The sequence below is a fragment of the Rhipicephalus microplus genome, chromosome 8 (genome assembly GCF_043290135.1).
Source record: "Rhipicephalus microplus isolate Deutch F79 chromosome 8, USDA_Rmic, whole genome shotgun sequence".
NCBI lineage: Eukaryota > Metazoa > Arthropoda > Arachnida > Ixodida > Ixodidae > Rhipicephalus > Rhipicephalus microplus.
In genome coordinates, this window is record NC_134707.1 from 49,258,237 (window position 1) to 49,277,128 (window position 18,892).

Consider the following 18,892-nt stretch of genomic DNA (forward strand, 5'->3'; position numbering starts at 1 on the left):
CTTTTTTTTTTTTGCTTTTTGAGGCTTTAATAAGACACACAACGCCACGCTGCTCTGTCATATCCCGAAGTTGCATTTTGCCCTGCGAGCGTTGGTTTTTAATACTGACCAACAGATGGCAGCACCAGACCGCTTTTGCCCGCAAGTTTCGTTTTCACGAAATAATAGCCGTTTCTAGAACCAGTAATCCGTATACGAAGTCAGCTCGAGCCCCTTTCTATATCGGGGCCATTTGCAGTTCTGGTTTTGTTTTTGTTTTTTCTTGGGGCGTGAGTGTTGCGGTCGCATTGTCTGTGTATCTCCGACGGGTGGAGCTCGGTGTTTACGCCAGCGCTTCGAGCGCCTCGCATCGCTGTAGCCAGTGGCCGCGATTGTTGTCCCGGCTGTGAGCCTGCGCCGATTGAGTGCGGCCGCCCGGCCTTGAGTAACCGTCCGGAATCCGGCATCGCATGGCCTCGGAGGATCACTCGGCGTCTGGGCGTCGCATGGAGGAAGTTTCGGGGAGCTGACACGCCGTGGATCTGGTCGGCAGTCAGGTACGTTGTTTTGTGATCGTCCACGCCGTCAGAATGTGTTTACATTAGCGACGACGTCGCGGCGATTTCGCACTGCCGTACGCTTACGATTTTCAGCTCCCCAAATCGCAGTTCTGTCTTTTTCTGTCGACAAACACGATTCGAAAAAAAAGGCGTACCTGTTTCGGCGCGTTTGAGAAGTCCGTGCGACTTCCAAAGCTTCGTGAGGTCGAACACAAACACGCTATATGTTACATGTAATAAACAAAAAAAATTATTGCGCAAAATAACAGGTAGCACATGTTTCGAAACTTGGGTAAATGTTTGGGTAAAGAAACGGAATGACTTACAGCGGATATGTTGTCATCGACGGCGACTTCTCCTTCATGTGTAATGCCGAAAATATGCGTTGTAAAAAAAAACGAATAGTTTTCGCGCGTTCAATTTGAAGCGTTTTCAAATCCAAACAGACTGGCTTATGCACGTGGTCGTCACCGTTGTGTTTGACGGAGCGGCCTGTGCGATTCGAAAAAATGCGTCACCAACAAAAGCGTCCTTCGAAACTGACGCGTTTTCAAAACCGAAACGGAATTGTGAATCTATCACGTAGGTCGTCAATGGTGTTTTAAAATACCACACCACCTTTTTTGGTTATTTAATTATAGTGAGCCGTTATGGTACCTTCATCTCTCTGAGCATATATGCGTGAAATATTAACTAGGTAATGTAAAGGAGGGGTTGTGGGCGAAGCAGCATTTTCTTTTTCACCCTTGAGGAAATCACGCCCCGATTACTCCCTTATGGTGTAACCATCTCAAGCGCATCCTTGCGACACCATTTTTTTGAGTAGGTGCATAGCTTTCCGGAGCTGGGTTTCTTTTTATGAGTTCGTGTACGCGCCTTGACGCCTAATGTGCTGCCGTGCTTATCGAGGCGGGCGCTGGTTCGTGCTCCCGGCTTCCTGCGTCGGCATTTTCATTGGCGGGAAAAACTGCGAGATAACTCGCTCGCACGTAGATATAGGCGGCACGTTAAAGAAAATCCAAGTGGTCCAGATCTACCCGGAACTACTGCCAACCCTTGTCCGTCACCCTGTAATCACATCGTGCTTATTGTAAGTACGGTAGGGAACACTGGAGTTGCATGTTTACAGTTACAGCGGATAAACGCCGTGTGCGGGAACAATATTCTTCGAAACACTACATGTTCTCTAATAATTAAGAGTGTCACGTTCACATATATACATAGCAAGTAATCGCTTAAGCTTGAATTGGATGTTTCCCGTCATATTGCCGAGTAGAGTCCGTATTACGGAGACATTACGCGGCACTACGTATGATTTCTCTACGTAATTTTACGTACGAATGTTCCGTAAAGTATTAGTCCGTTTTGTGACGCTGGATTATATGTTACCGCTTCAACAATCACTCGCATTCCTACATTGCGTCTTTCCGACTATTTCATTGCCTTGAAATTGTTTACTTTGAAATTTAGTTCGCTCGGCTTTCTCGCTCCCTTCTTAGTGAAGGAAAAAAAGATTTTGTCTGTCTTGATTCTTGCGTGCGGAATGTGTTGTATTTCACAGGTCCACAGACCTTGCGCGACAAGTTGGCAAATCTGCGTAGGAAAAGCGGCATTTGTTTCTGGTTGCGACATTTTTTTCTGGTTTCTTTATATAGTCCCTTAGATAAAACGCGACGATCTTGACGCAACAGCTGGAAAGACGTGCCGCATGCGTGCGATTGTGTTCTTTTTTTTTCTGCTGTACTATTGTGTTCTTCCACAAATGTGGTTTCTCTTTGCGTCGTAAACGTATGAAGGTTCTCACCGCTTTTGGAAGGGAGATGGGCTGCCCTATGTATAGATTATCGCGTGTGCATACGCGATCATCCATATGCAGGGATTTTCTTTCCGACCGAGTGAAAATTCATAGAATGCTTACAAGTTCCGGAAAATCCTTGAAAAACCCGAAAGTATGTCATAATTTTTGTTTAAAACCCCCAACCTGCTCCTCGTCCACACCAATGTCTTAAAACTTTTATTGCTGTTCATTTGTAACTGGTGTTCGCAGAGTGTCGTGAACTAAGAATGTTGCATGAAGGGGTGGAGCATTGTGGATGTGCGCGTCGTTAAGTAAGTGACTAAAAATGCGATGTCATTCCACTGATCTGTCAAGCGTAGCATAAGCTTCACGAACAAGAGATAAAACTTATCACTTTGGGTTTCGGAGTTATGCGGTTGTGAAGCTGCGCAGGCGCGCGGTTACCTATGTATCTCATGCGCTTCTTCAATGAAAACTTTGAAGTCTGGCGCTTGTGTGTGTCGGATTGCCTTGTCTCTCGTCTCTTAAGTTTGCGCAACTTAGAAGTTCAATGGATTTCTAGCTAGCCGAAACATGCACCTTGCTAAGGTGTTATTTCATCAACCTTTTGAAACAGGACGCCGTTTCGCACATGATTCTCACAATGAATGAGAATAAATTTGATGAGACTCAGCCGGCGAGTAGCTGCCAGGGCGAGTTTTTCTTTTTTCGCTTTTAGCGAAGCATTACGAGGCGTTTCGGCAGCTTTGCGTAAATAGGGTAATAGTGCGCACATCATCCGCTTAGCAAGCACGCCTGCATGGTACACTGGCGTCAAAATGGTATAAAAGTCGTGGCCACATCAAAGCGTTCTTGTCAAGTTACAGAGTGCACTTGCAGGTATCGACAATGCAAAGGTGGATTGGGTGTGAGCATCCGGTTGACGGCCTCTTATTCTTCATTAACCTCTCACTAATACAGAGTACTGCGCATAAGAGCAGCCGCAGCTAGAAGGCATAGCATAAATTACGCCTTTGCAGCAATTCGGTCTCGTCAACTTTACAAGAGGTCTGGTCTTCAAGCAGCAAGACCACATGTCAGGGACGTAGCCGAAAGGGACGGGGGGAGGGTGCATGGTTCAAACCTCTCCCACCCCGAAAATTTACAAATTTCAATTTTGTTTGCATAAATATACACTCACGCCCGCATACAAATGCACGTGCGAACATACATCAGCATGGTTACACCCTGACCCCCCCCCCCTCTCCTTGGAGAAAGTTTCTGGCACATGTGGACACGTTTGCCTTCGCAACACGTTTGCTCTGGCAACCATGAATTTTACGAATTTCTGAATATTTACGAAGTCAACGAATTTTAGTCCCGTATTAACACTGTGCAACGAATAGCTTCTTTCTCAAAACCTCGTAACAGTGCATAGGTTTTGGGAAATACCAAGTGCACAATGAACACTCTCAACATAGAGATTCATAAGTTGTGGCTGTACCTTCTCTGCACCTGATATTTCCCAAATGTTAGCAAAAATTAGGTGTGTGAAGTCTGAAGTGTAGCTCTTCGCTTTCCTTTCCTTTTTTCCTTGCATTTTTTTCTCTTGCTTTATCGGGGTTGGCGGAACGCTAGACAGCGGCGGCGGTTGCGCGACGGGGTCGCATTCTGATGTCTCCGACTTTGTTGGTATTTCGTGTTCGTTTTTTATCTTTCTTCGAAGCAGCTATGGCGGCGCGCGTCGCAGATGCCCTTTCAAGGCCTAGCGCAACTCCTGGCAACGGCGCATCTGTGTTCGCGAGGCTTCTTTCCCACTCGCATTTCCAGATCACGCTTCTTTCGGGGCTTGTTTGCGCAACAATTGCCGTCCCTCTGCCGGAGTTAACGAATCGCCTTGTAATTCGCTTCGTGGAGATCCTCTGGAAATCACGTGTGTGCGAATATACGTTGTGTTCCACTACTGCCTGCCTCGGTTTCGGCCCACTGAAAGGAAGAGGATACGATCGCGTCCGATTACGATAATTTTGGCCAAGTTCGAGTGCCGCATTTGCTCACATAGTAGCGGCTTTAGCTGAAGCTGTTCATTTTCTCTATTGTTGCCAAACCTCACGTAGGCTTTGCTGTATAAAAGCATGATAGCATGCCCTATATCAGGAGCATAGACAAAATAATGGTTAGCTGGGCCACTTGTTATACCGGTTCTTGATGTAACTACTAAAAAATGAATGGGGACACAAAAGATTAGGTTTGTGTTTCCCTCTTCTTTTGTGTCCCCGCCGTTTTGGCGCACTTACTCAATAGGTATAGAGACTATAGACAAAAGTTTTTTTTTCAAGGGGGGAGGGGGAGCTCTCTTCTGGTGTGAAGGAGTGGGAAGGAAACATAATAACGTATTGCGGTTTGCATGCCATGCCGAAAAACATTCGGAGTTGGGGGCTGCATGGATACCCTGTGTCACTTTTTGGCTACGCCACTGCCTCGCATGCGATCCGCACATCGTCATCATCAGCGTGACTACGCGCCACAGCAGGAAAATGAGGCCATTTCGTATTTCGCCAATCAACTCAGTTCTATGCTTGCAGCGGCAACGTTATATACCCGCGAACTTCTGAGACTCACCTGCCCACTTCCTTTTCCGTCTCCCGTTCGCGCGAATGCCTTTACTTGGAAGCTGGGCTGTTACTCTTATTTTACTGCTGTGGTTTCTTGCCTACGACCTTGTGAATTCCTTCTTTTTGATTTCGTCTATTAAGTCATCAACACCCGTTTCTTCCCTGGCCCACTTTGATCTCAGGTAGTCTGCCATTGAAGTAACTAGAAAGTCTGCTTCGGTGAAGCAGTAGCTAAGGTGCTCTGCTGCTGACCCAAAGGTTGCGGATTTGATCCCGACCACGACGGAAGCGTTCAGATGGAGGCGACCGTGTACTGTGTGATGTGAATCCATGTCAAAAAACACCAGGTGGTCGAAATACGCGGAGCCTTCCACTACAGAGTCTCTCATAATCATGCCGTGGTTTTGGGACGTGAAACCCCCAGTATATTATCAACCAGAAAAACGTAGTAGAGTGGAGTGGAGCACGTTCGGCAAGGTTTCTCCCATCACAAATTCTAGTTATCCCTTGCGAGTATGAGCGTTTAATGCTTAGTCAGGTCGACGCTGCCAATATAGGAAAGGAAAATGATAGGTCCAACCTCAAGGGGCAACAAAATAGTTGAAGTTGTGAGCCTAAACAATCGCTTTAAAATGCACATATATACCATAAAAAGCGGACACGGGGATGAATGCCACCGTGGCTCAGTGGTAGAGCATCGGGTGCGTCATTCTAAGGTCGCAGGTTCAGATCCTGCCGTTGGCAAGTTACCATTTCTCCCAAAACTATTCTTTGCTCACATTTAGATAACGATTGCTTCCAACAACAAGCCCTATGCGTTTCTTGGCTTATTCGACTTTTCAAACTAAAACGAGCCCTTAAGCTCACTCTGCTTGGTCCCTGAGACATTTGCTCAGGGCGACCGGAGGGTGAAAGTCATTTTTTGTTGTTCTTATCAGATAGTTCTGAAATATAGCATCTCCGCCATCTTGTGACGTACATAACGGCCTCAATAAAAGAACAATCACAAACATAAGTTAATCTAAATGTTATACTTCAAGCTCACATGCGAGGCAGGCCCGAATAAATGTTGCCTGCCATCTGAGCACAGAGCTTCGATCAACAACGCTTTAATGAGATTTATTTTCTAAAACAAGTTTCTTAAGTACAAAAATCACACCATTACTTTCCAATCTGGTTAGTTTTGTGGTTACTTTTCTTTAGCTGTAATATTCAGTGTGTTTTGATCGCATTTACTCTGTATAGAAGAGTTCCTAAAACCGTGACTGTCATTTAGGAGTAATTTTCACATACCTGTGTCATTAGCAAGCAAACACAGTCATGGACCCCCTGCAACCACACTTTTACCACCCTGTCTCTTAGACGTGGAGAATGGCCAAATACAGAGCACGATAGATGGGCACAAAGTACATATACACAAAGGATGAAAGTCGTATGAAATCAAATATACGTTTTGCTGTGCCGGGCAGGAAGTACTTATTGATCTACTCTTCCGCTCATCACTACACTCGACGTGATGTCTGGTGCTCAGAATATGTAATCTTTTTCTCCGTTCCAGTTTCCCTAATAATAATTTTCTGATGACCCTTATTGTTTCATATATCGCGAATTCTAAATTTGCTCAGCAATCGACAGCCTACCAGTCATGCCATAGATGCAGCTTCTAAACCTTCTGCCACTCTAGCATGGAGCTTTAAATGACGTGAATGCAGCACAATTCAACCGCTTCAGAGTGACAAAGATGTGGCCGTAGCTTTGTTTACGTCTGCATGTATGCGAAAAGAACAGGCATGTCAGGTTTTGATAATGTTAGTGACCTCACAAATATCAGAATCTGTCATATCGGTGCACAAGCATGTCGGCTAAACACACGTCAATACGAGCAGTCTATGATTAATTGGAGGAAAGTCGCTTGAACAAAAAGGTACCTTTCATAAAACGTTAGTCGTTGAGGGCGTGAGCGATAAAAGACTTTTGCATAATCACCTCATGCTTTTCTGTTACCTTTCAGTTCGCATGCTACATATCTACTAGCTCCGCGGTGCATAATCATCATTTTGAAAAAATAAAGTGGTATATCTATCTTTTTCCTAAAAATAAACATGTGTACCACGAAGGGACAGATAAGAATATCAATGAATTGCAGTAGAAACAACCAAAATGGGGAAAAATATTGTGGCAATAAAAGGTGGTACTCCAAATTTATTATATAAGCTTGATTGTTTGGGAGAAGTAAATTTCGGTTGTGTTATTTTGTTTATCCTAAATTCTACACAGGTGTGACACGAGCAGTTACAACTGCCTATCTACAGAGTCAAAGTCTCAAACGGACAGTAATATCAAGCAACAAATTGGTTTGCACAAATTGTTTCTTTTAGAAAAACTGCACAGTCGTTAAGTACTGTCATCTGTAATAATCGAACAAAACGTTAAAATTAAAGGTTCATTTTCAGATTCCATCCAAAATTTTCTGCGCATTGACATCAAGTCGCGTCATCGATTCTGAAGCATATTCTTTTTTTTTGTACTTTGGCCAAATTGGTTCACCCATTTCGATCTCAACACAGGTAAAAAAGCACAAGATGGTCAAAATTTTCGCAGTTTTTTACCAGCTGGTCCCTCATTACCATAGCATAGTTTTGCGAAAGCTTGCATTCGCAACCGTAAAACCCTCGCAGACATTATTATATCATTTTTTCTAATTCAATTGAATTTATTGAACATCTGAGTCAGTGATGTTATCATTCAACATCTGAGAGATTACTATTACGCCATCCTTAGAAAAAGAACAGCCAGGCCTGCGCGAAACGTGCAGCACTGGCACAGCGAAAGCTGGAATAGCGGATCTTTCAGAGGCTTTTTTTTTAATACTATTTGTGCTGCTGTTTCAAGCAGAATCGCAGAGTACCCAATGCGCCATAAATCATTGGGCAGTAGGCAGGCATTTACTAAGCCATCTATCGTCATTCCTCGAAGAAGCCTGGTACCCGCTGCACAATTGCGAGGAATCTTGTGCATTTTTTTTTTGTGCTTTGGCTTACGACGATAAAGCAGTATGCCATAAGCTTTTGTAATCCCCACGAGCCCTCCACAGTGGGTATGCGGCACAGTTAATAGGTGAACAAAATCAAGTTTTCGTAATGGCGTTAGAGCATTCGACGACCCACTCTGAGCGGAATTTGCATTGTGTGACACCTGGTTGTTACCTTTGCTGTTCGAAGATGCTTCTTCACTCGAGTCATAATTCCGTGATTCCTTTCGCAATATCAAGCCTGCCTAAGGCCAGTTTGCAACGGAGTTCCAAGCATCTGCGTGGCTCAGTGATCGAATACTGAGCTGGCCCGCAGATGACTCGGGTTCGAATATCATTGTGTCTTTGGTGTTCTTTCTTCACATATTGTTTTCCGTATCTTGTGGTTACTGAGACCAATGGCGACGGCGGACAACTAAGGCGCACGCAACTCTTGTTATGATCTCATAACAGCTTTCGCTGTAAAATGTATGGGCCACGTATATAGTGCGATTGCCCCGCCGCGGTGGTCTAGTGGCTAAGGTACTCGGCTACTGACCCGCAGGGCGCGGGTTCGGATCTCGGCTGCGGCGGCTGCATTTCCGATGGAAGCGGAAATGTTGTAGGCCCGTGTGCTCAGATTTGGGTGCACGTTAAAGAACCCCAGGTGGTCTAAATTTCCGGAGCCCTCCACTACGGCGTCTCTCATAATCATATAGTGGTTTTCGGACGTTAAACCCCACATATCAATCTATCATATATAGTGCGATTCCCGCTATTGACCGTTTGTCACCTAAAACTGATCAACAAAACACACGGGTACGTAACGAACACATTATTAATATATTCAGGTACATGTAAGAAATATTGGAGATACCTGAAGAGACATAAAAGTGAAAAAAATGAACTCGTTTAGAATGAGAAAGCGTTCTCAAAGCCATATAATATCCTTGGTCTTACCATTATAGGTTCATTATTTAGGTAGGAAATGAAGCTTAAAGTGGCTTTTTACAATGAAAGCAGTTCTGATATTACTACACTGGCCGCCTGTGTGCTGTAGTACCTGCCACCAGTATTTTTAACCTCTATTGAACGAACTGAGGAAAAGAAAACTTCAGAAAATAAAAACACCACACAGTAAACCGATTCTGACCCTTAAGGGTGCAAAAAGGGTGCCGACACCCTAAGCACACCCTTTGAGCACCCTATTCGCTTCTCAGCACCCTACAAGCGGAACCTAAAGGGTGAACACATCAAAAGGGTGGAAACTAGGGTGCAAAAAGGGTGCAACAACTAATGGGTGCTGATGAGCACCCATTAGGGTGCACACTCGCCGACAAAGCTTTGTGAGTAACGTGGTCATAGAGCATAACCAACAGCTTTTAGATGTCTAGTGGTTAGACACCATGGTCTCATTAATAGCCCCACCGCAGTAACTGATATCTGAATAGCGATAGTGCCCGGCTGAACGTAAGTTCTGCACTGGTTCTTGCATTCTTGCTGCCTCTTTCTCGTCGCCTCACGGCCGGCGCTTACCAAGCCATGCGCTACAAGCTCACTAGCCAATGGCGGAGTACGCAGCTTGTAGAGCTACAACAGGATTGTGACTTACACATAGCCTCGTTTGCGCCTAACACTGAAAACAAAGCTTCGTCCATGACAGTATGTATAAATCATACATTTGTTGATGCAAAGAAATACAAACCAACAAGACCGGGGTAGATAAAAGAGTTTTTGTGTTGTACAAATATTTGTTAACCTTACAATGTATCAGTTGACACGTCTTACCAATATTTATGGCGGGCTATGGACTTTGACGTTCTAATAATATAACAATAAAGAAACGTTTTCTTGATTTTGTTCATAGAAATATTCTTCAAAGCAAGTTAAAATGAGCCTTGACTAAAACACTTTCCTAAAGAAAATTCACTAAAGACAGCTAAAATATTGTTTGCCAACTAATACGCTTATTTTGATGTGACAAATTTTGCTTGCTGCCTGTACTTTGTACTAATATACAACCGCTTTGACACTGTTTTTAACAGCCAGCTTAACCACTCAACCAATGTACAGATGTTAACAAGGTATCGGTATAAGAAATACACAAGCAAGCAAACGTTTCAAATTTCGCGCGCTCTTTCACATTTCAAATTTCGCGCAATTACGCGTTATGTGATTTTGTCATTTGCAAAGGTAAAAAATATTCTATGCAATAAGCACTAGCGTATCTTCTATCTTCACTATTTTATACTCAAGTTTTAAGCAAAAATAATCTATTTACTTATCATGTAAAAAGTTATGTGCGCAAATGCGGATCGGTGGCGTCAGCAGGACAGAAATGGCGGTATCTTCCTGGAGGCCGCAACGGCCGTGTGCCGAGCGTTTCAAGTCGATTTTTTATGTCGTTCAAAGTGTGCTTGCGCTGTCTTTCGTGTTCTGTCGGTGCTGCTTGTTACGAAGATGCACTATACTCAAGAGAGGACCGGCTGCTTTGTACCGTCGAGCGCTCGCCAAACTAAAAAGGTAGGTGGATGTTTCTGCTGTCGACGCTTTGTTTTTTGCTTCTCCGGCCAGGCCGCGGCGTGCCCGATCCAGGCTGATATGCTCCTCCCGCGGTTAACACCGAAAGCGCTATAGTATAATAACGTTGTGAACTAAGGTTTTTCTAGCTGGTAGACGATAAGTGAGTTTTTATTAACGTAGCGAGCCTGCTGGCGTGTCTGATTTCATTAGGCTCAAGTCTAAGCTCAGGGACGTTACGCGCGGATGAATTTTTTCTGTGGGGAAGGAGGTTAAAGCAATGTGCGCTGTGATGCTGTGAGTCGGCGGGCGATGCTCTTCACGCTATGAATCACTATATTTTTGCAATGCCGTCGGATGCCGTTCGGGGACGGCGCATGGAAGCCGTAAGCGTCGTCTGTGTGTCGCGTGCGTTGGAGTATTCCTGTGATTCGCGTTGAATTAGATCTTTCCGTATTTAATTTAGAAGAATGGAGAAGAATAACGTGGTGTCCGCGTTGGTATTTACGCGGCCTTGTTTGTTTTTTGTGCCAAAGAAGTATATGAAGAAAGTTTTATTTGTTACTCGTCCTCTTTTCAACAGCTACATGATCATTAAATGTGTGTGACTACTATAAGGTATATGTGTTTTCCTGTGTGACCAAATGTGTTTGCATCCACCGGGCACGTATAATATTAAATTACCATGATATTCAGCTTAATTAAGTGTGCGTAAACTTGACACAGCGTGCTGTAGGTGCGGTTCTCAAAGCGTGCAATTACGCCTGGGTCAATACATTTTCTCTATGAGTGGCCGAATAGCCGTACCTTAGCTGTGCAAGCGCTAGGTTGAGCAGTAGTTCACTCGTTCGAGTGCAATTTTGGTGGTACTGCTTGTTCCCCCCTGCTCACATATCATTGCATTCTTCTGGTTTGTAAAAGAATTGTGGGCGCTGCAGCCCGCTTTAGAGTTAAAACTTTGCCGAATACCTATACGTCTACAAACATTCTAAAACTAAGTTATACCAAAGCTTCCAATGACACTTTCGAATAGCCCCCGCCGCGGTGGTCTAGTGGCTAAGGTACTCGGCTGCTGACCCGCAGGTCGCGGGTTCATATCCCGGCTGCGGCGGCTGCATTTCCGATGGAGGCGGAAATGTCGAGGCCCGTGTGCTCAGATTTGGGTGCACGTTAAAGAACCCCAGGTGGTCAAAATTTCCGGAGCCCTCCACTACGGCGTCTCTCATAATCATATGGTGGTTTTGGGACGTTAAACCCCACAAATCAATCAATCACTTTCGAATACAAGTGTATAGCTTTATCTGATATCATAAATTCTTTATGACCTCGCTGCAGATTTACAAGTGACCTGTGATATGTGCAGTGTATGAATGCCTAATTTATTGCTCAAAACACAATAAGGTTATACATCACAGTATGCGTGCATATGTTGCTGCTGACATGCAAACTTAGACATTGTATTTATCTAAGAATGAACAAATCTAAACTGCCGTTTTTTAAAGATGTACGCATCAGACCAATTGAATAATATCAAAAATAATGTTCACCAAGTGATTGTTGTTTACTGCCTTGCTCCAACGTCACTAAAACCACCTTGTTGGTACTTAGACCACATGGTAGCATGCAAGATTCATGACGTCATATTGAATGTTAATGTCACATGATATGCAAGGTAAATTGTTATTAGCATACAGAGGCCAATAACGTTATTGTCTCATCGTTATCATAATGAAGCAGGTTAGGCAATATGTGATTCTGCTGCCTTTACGTCATGTTGGGAAACCATTACGTTATGTAGCTATCTGCAGTGTCTGAGATCCTGGTTGCCGGTCAATATTGCAGAAGCTTGCCTGCTTCATTGTGATGGCATGGTGTTCAAGATTGATGTTTTGTCTTAGCGTTTCCACTTTTCCTCCCCTATGGTCATTAGACAGCTTGTGCTGTTTGATTGGAAGTGAGGAGTAGTGCCTTTTTAGCCAACCAGAACAATTTAGATCAATGATCACTATGAAGCAGCACACAATATTCATTTAGTGAACTCAATTTCAGGCAAATTATAAACGTCCGAATGTTAGCCGTTTGAAGGAAGCTTTATTCGTTGAACTCGTGAGAATAAATGGTAGAGAAGGAAAGGCAGGGAGGTTAGCCAGACCAGCAAAGACGGTCTATCACCCTACACGGGGGAACAGGGAGATTGAAGTCCTGTCGGAGTGGTCTGGTCGCTAAGGTACTCGGTTTCTAACCCGAAGGTCGCAGGATGATATTCCGGCCTTGCTGGCTGCTTTTTCGATAAAGGTGAAAATGCTGTAAGCCTGTGTTCTCAGATTTGTGTGCACGTTAAAGAACCCCAGGTGGTCGAAATTTCTGGAGCCCTCCACTACCTTGGTAAAAAATTCATGTGTCAGTATTGCTTTAATTTTATGCTTTATCTGCAGTGGATGCATATGCGCATACGGACATGTATATGTAGTGGTATTGCAATTTTACGGAATAAAATATTCATATGGTGCATATTGCATGGCATTTACTTAAGAAACACATCACATGGGTATCATAACTACAGAAATGCAAATGTGCCTCTATGGATGCACTCGTGCATATATTTGGTCAGCTTCAAAAAAAGAATTTATCGATTGCAGGCAGCAGCATTACTCACGCATGTTTATCTCTTAATTACGTGCAGTCGATACAGCTAAAGGGGGTGTCTTCATCTAAAAGTTCTAACTTCTTCTTCGTGCATGAGTGAGCTATAAAGGTGAATGAAAATTCACATGTATGACATCGACATGAAAAGCTCTGCAGCAGCATGTTTTTCGTTTTATTTATACTGCAGCATGCCCTTTTTGTATTTCTCAGTTGCGTGCCACTAAATATATGTTGGCCATGCGTTTCTAGCCATTCACTGCAATTCGGCAAGCAGCGCATGCAGTCTAGACAAACCTCACTAAAATAATTTTTTTGCACTGGTGCAGAAATTCTTCGGCACGGTCTGTCATTTCATTTGAGTGAGGCTGCTCAAGGAAATTTCCTGGCAAGGTCAAGGAGCCCAAGCACCAGCGAACTCTGAACCATTCTTTCAAGCATCAGCTCTGTTCAACCAGCTTTTGCGCTGTGCCTCACCAAGCTACTGGACGCTGCCTACTTATATGAAGTGCTCTTCATATTCTCCTCAGTTTGGCAGCAGTGTGTGTGGTCTTCACAGTGCTTGCCAAAATCATTTTTGCACAGGTGAGACACTTATTTCCTGCTTTAATTGTGTTAGTATTACTGCATGCACTCCTGCCAAGCAAGAGTACTAATGTTTCCTGTGAATTGTTTGTCATGGTAAACAGAGGATTTCAAGCACAAAATTCATACTGAACTTTGGTGGTCAAGAAGTGTGGAATGAAAGTGGTGACAGTGTCAACGCGCTCTCTTTAGAAATAAAGGCTTTGCATGAAAAGCCTGTCGCACCTTGAAACAGGCACAAAAAACTTCCAGGTGAAAATAAGCAACTTCAGATGAAAATTGAAGAATTGACACTGTATTCAAGGTTGAACTATCCGACATCAAAGGCGTCTCAGATGAGGGTTTTCTTTTGACGCTGTCCGAAATTTTTGGGCGATGATGGAAAAACCATTACTCGTGATGATATTGACACTGCAGACAGAGTAGGAACAAACAAGCCTAGTTTGAAAAAAAATAGTAGTGCATTATGAACGATGTTACAAATGAAATGTTCTGGATAAGTCAAAAAACTTACGTCTGTCTACAGTGGCCTTTCCTTTTAGATCAAGTAGTCCTATTTATGTCAACGAACACTTGACAAGACAAGGTAAGCAGTTAGTGAGAGCACGAATGCAAAAAAAAACAAGTTGGATGGAGGTACATTTGGATGCACAGCACGAAATTTATAGCAAAAAAAAAAATTGGAAACATTAGCAATTTTAAAGACTGCCTTCTTAAAAGATCTGGCAAAACGCTGTGTTAATGCCTTCAGAGCCACACTTTTCTTGAGCTTGCAATGTCAGTAAACTATGACTGACATGGCAGAATTTTGATACTTAGTGAAAAAGGCCACCAGCTATCTTCAATGCCTTTACCTCAAATACTCTTAGCATTATAAATAAGACTAGTAGCTTGTGTCTCTCTTTGACATGCCGGTAAAAATCTCTGTGTCTCTCTTTGACATGCCGGTAAAATTTGATGCCATTCTTTTGACATAATCCTTGCATTTTTTGTGCGATATAGCCCACCAAAAATACCAAGGTACAATTATCATGGCATTGTGTAGTTCATGAAATGGGGAAATGGAATAGCGCTGTACATCTAACGTTAATTTTTGGCCGATGTCAATAGACTTTTGTGTGTTAAGCCCTGTGTTGAGTGTCTAGTAGTCAACTTGGGGGTTTTGTTTTGCAGCAATTAGCGCGCCTCCATTAGGTCATAAGTAGGAATTTTGAGTTTCTGGAAACTAGGTAACTTGATTTTTCGGTCACAGATGCACAGACGATTTTTCGCTCACAACCAACGGGGCAGACGCCGGCGGCGGGTTTTCTGCGACACGAGCTCTTCAACGCTATCATGTTAAAAAGCTGACATAGGCAGCATTAACCAAATGAATGCAAAGAATAAAGTCAAGTGTCCTAGCAGGAATCCATACCTAGTATTCTGCTTGGTAATTAAGTATTCTACCACAGAGCCATGCCCGGCCTCGGTTATACTTTCCAAATAGTCTCAAATGTTTGTGTAACATCAACTGCCGTTGCAGTACTGGCTATCAAATTTTATAACTATTACATGTGCACTCCTATGATGCAGCCGTGAGGTCGAGTCAAAGTCAATTGTAGTCAGGCACCATCCTGTGAAGTATTTGTGTAGCAGTGTTGAGGGCTACCATCGTCGCAAGTGCCAGCGCAAACACCAGTGCTTCATACCAGCCTACCACTTCTAGTGTGGCTAATATCCATGTTTCTGTTGGCATCGTTACGAAACAGCAAATAACTGCTAATGTTGTCAAAGGTGTGACATCTCCCCATAACAAATGAAACATATGCGGCTGTTTAACGTATGTGTGTGCGAGAATTTGTACTTATATTGAGCTCCACTTCATAAGATCGCTCAATAAAAAAAATTAAAATACATGTTATGCGTGTTTCGCATAACATCGTTTCCCAAAGTATGTGGGGTCTGCCAAATTTTTAGCATCAATTTTGTAACCTAAATGCTACCATAAACAATTATTTATTGAACATGAACAGCTGGACTGCAACATAATAAGTTTAAGGTATTAGGAAAACTGAATATGATCATGACTACAGCATACCTAACAGGCAAATACTAGTACTACATACATGACACACTATTGTAGAGCTAGACTAGAATATTGCTTATTGGCAGTTTACAATTCTTTAAAAACCCTAATTAACTTCAGTGCCTTATTCGATTTGTTCAAATCAGATGTGCGCAATCACTTGATGAATAGTTTTTTTACTCAAACCTAACTCATGTTTCAGGTGTGCATCATGCTGAATTATTGCTCAGATGTTTCTTGTGTATAAATTTCCTTTCTACTATGCTGTTTGTTTTTTATGTGAAATCTGTTGTACGTGCTACCCTCTGTAGGCCCACAGGTACTGTCAAGTTGTTTACACAGTTTTTTGCCTGGGGGACCTCCAACAAGCATGTTTTCCGTTGAAAACAAAGCGAATTTTGATGCTGACTTCTACTCACATCGAAATAAGAACACTCCAGCATGACAACGCATATTGTATCTTGGACAGTCTGTCTTGTGAAACTCTTAGTGATTACTTCTGTCTTTATTTTAGGCTTCCGCGTGCGGATGTGCTGTAGAGAAGGAGCGCCCTGATCACACTTGTGTAAAAGGAACCAAAGTCGCCTGGGCAGCTGAAGATGGATTGTGCAAGTGTTTGAATGATCACATTATATTAATCCAACACCACTTGCATTACTTTGCCAATATTTGTGATTTTGTAACACACAAGTTTAGAAACACACACACATATATAAAAGGAGAGCTGTAAATAGGCCTTGAGCAAGTTTGTAGTCAAGGCATTTAGCATGATGACCAAAGCATGTTATATAAGCCCACATGTTTTACCACACACCTACTCTCCTATCTATTTTCTTTTTCAATTTTGTGGGCACTGGCAACACTCTCAATAAGCGCCTTTGGACTGCTGGTGCCTCTAACTTATATTTTGTTGTTCTAAATAATTTATTTGTTACCTACTATGCAAGGAGGGAAGTCGGAATGTTAAAAGTTAAAAAGAAGTCTCGTCACAAAAAAGATGTCTACTCGTAAGAAAAAAGATTTGAAAAAACAGAAGATTGATCCTCACTCACAAAGATCTCACCATTACAATCGATGCAGAAGGTCATAGCTCATGTTTACTATTGTCAATCTTTTTCGGTTGTATGCTATGTACAATAAAATAGTGACTATTGGCATCATGTTAATTTATTTGTCATAAATTTTTGTTGGGGCCTAATATCTTGCATTCTCACATGCATAAAAGCTCACGTCTGCTACACATAATTTAAAAGAGCGCAATGTGGTAAGGTTCTGTATTTAGTGCATATTATCTGTGTGTCTTTCAAAGTGAGTATATGGCATTTGAAATAATCACCAGTATTCGAAACTTGTGAATTTTCAATTTACAGGCATACATGTCTGTATGATGACCAAGCATCCATAAATTGTGCATGCATGTGTGCAGCAAGGGGCCTTGAATAGATTACATTCATTCTGGACCAAAAATGGGTAGCACAGGCCATATACGCACTCTGGGATCAATTTCATGATTATTAAAACACACATATTTATTCAATATAGCTTGCTTTAAGGTATATATTTACATATTGTCTACTTCCACCTTGAACATTGCACCATGCATCCGGCACTCTGCCGAGCGCTTCTCGAGGGCACTTTGGTAACTAGTACACAACTGTACAGACAGCTGTAAGTGGGCCTCCACTTTGTTGACTGCTGGAGAACAACGGCTTCGCCAAATCACACTTCCTTTGTGGTGAAGCTAACTTTGCTCTTGCAACAGTACCAGCTTATCTAAAATTCGACACTGTTCTTTAGAAGTGCAGCTTGTTCTATCCAGAGCAGCCAAAAACGAAAACATGAGGAGCAGCATCTGGACAGGGTAAGGCACAATTGCAGCACTTCTCGATAACAGTGCCGGATTCTCTATTTGCCTACACATAGAGAAAGCAAAACACTGGAGCCAACTTACCAGTACCTTCACTGCAGAGACACTGTGTTTTAAAAGACGATGATGCAAAATCCCCACCTAGAGCTGTCACTGTGTTTCAGTGCTAGTTTCATAAGCGCCTGCGGAAGGCACTCTGTGGAGGGCCGGCCGCGTGCATGGTGCACGTGTTCAGGGTGGAATGGACGACTTAGTACATGTGTTCAAGTACTAACAAACTGTATGTGGGCTGTCACTCAGCATGGTCTACAGAGTATACAGCAATCTGCATTTTTAGCCATCTCCAGCGTCAATCCTAGATTTGGCCCACAGGTACGTCGATGTGGAGCACCCTTCCAGCACCCATTTGAAAGGGTGTTATGACATCACAGCACCTTTTTTTAAAGGGTGCTCTCATTACACCCTTCAAAATTTTTGCTCTGCACCCTTTCCTTAAGGGTGCTGAGCTCTGCACCCTTTCTCAGCACCCTTTTTTGAACACCCAATAGGGAGCAAAGGGTGTTCGTCTGGCGACAAGCTCATTTACACCCTTAAGGGTCAGAATTGGTTTAGTGTGCAAGGACGCAATAAAATTCTAAACTCGGGCCCCTCCGAGTCAGCCCAGTATTCTACGACTGAACTATGTTCGTGCTTGAAACTCCTTTGCAAAGTGGCCTTAGGCAGGCTTGAGTTGGGAAAGGAATCACGTTATTATCAGTAATAAGCACTTTAGAACGGCAAATAAACAATCTGGTGTCACATAATGCGAAATGTGCAACGAGTGGCTTGCCGAATGCACCAACGTTTAACGAAAGCTTGATCTTGTTTTGCTGTTAACTGTAGCGCATATCTACTGAAGGGGAGGGTGGGAATTACAAAAGCTTCTGGCATGATTTTTCATCGTCGTAAGCCATGAAACAAACTAAAATGCACAATGTTCCTTGCAAGGGTGCAACAGTTACCACGGTTCCCCGAAGAATGACGAAACAGGACATGGCAAATGCCTGCCTACGGTACAATGATTCATGGCCTAGTGGGTACCCTGCAAGTGCGCTTGCAGCAGCTACTTAAGGAGTGTTAAAAAAGTTTCTGAAGGGCCGCTCTTTCTGCTGCGCGTTCCGCGCAGGCCTGGTAGATTTTTAATTTTAGCACCGAATCGTGCGTGGGTCACGTCACGAACTTCCAAGTTTATTTGTTGAATGTTTACTACATTCGCTCGACGGAATTTTCGA

The 18,892-nt window shown here is 43.1% G+C and overlaps 1 protein-coding gene and 1 long non-coding RNA gene across 5 annotated transcripts in view; both read left to right on the top strand.

Annotated features, from left to right (window-relative positions):
* The first annotated feature begins 321 nt into the window (after positions 1 to 321).
* The window catches only part of Pld (Phospholipase D), a 176,710-nt gene continuing 158,139 nt past the window's right edge, over positions 322 to 18,892 (top strand). For 3 of the 4 annotated variants that reach the window (XM_075871756.1, XM_075871754.1, XM_075871758.1), the window contains exon 1: positions 399 to 536. The gene's annotated coding sequence lies outside the window, so the exon portion shown is untranslated. Of the gene's footprint in view, positions 537 to 18,892 lie in introns of all 4 variants that reach the window. The other variant, XM_075871757.1, reaches the window with a different exon arrangement.
* Positions 10,255 to 16,920, top strand: LOC142769009 (uncharacterized). The gene is made up of 3 exons (XR_012885598.1): positions 10,255 to 10,464; positions 13,434 to 13,689; positions 16,269 to 16,920. It is a non-coding gene; the product is annotated as an uncharacterized LOC142769009 (long non-coding RNA).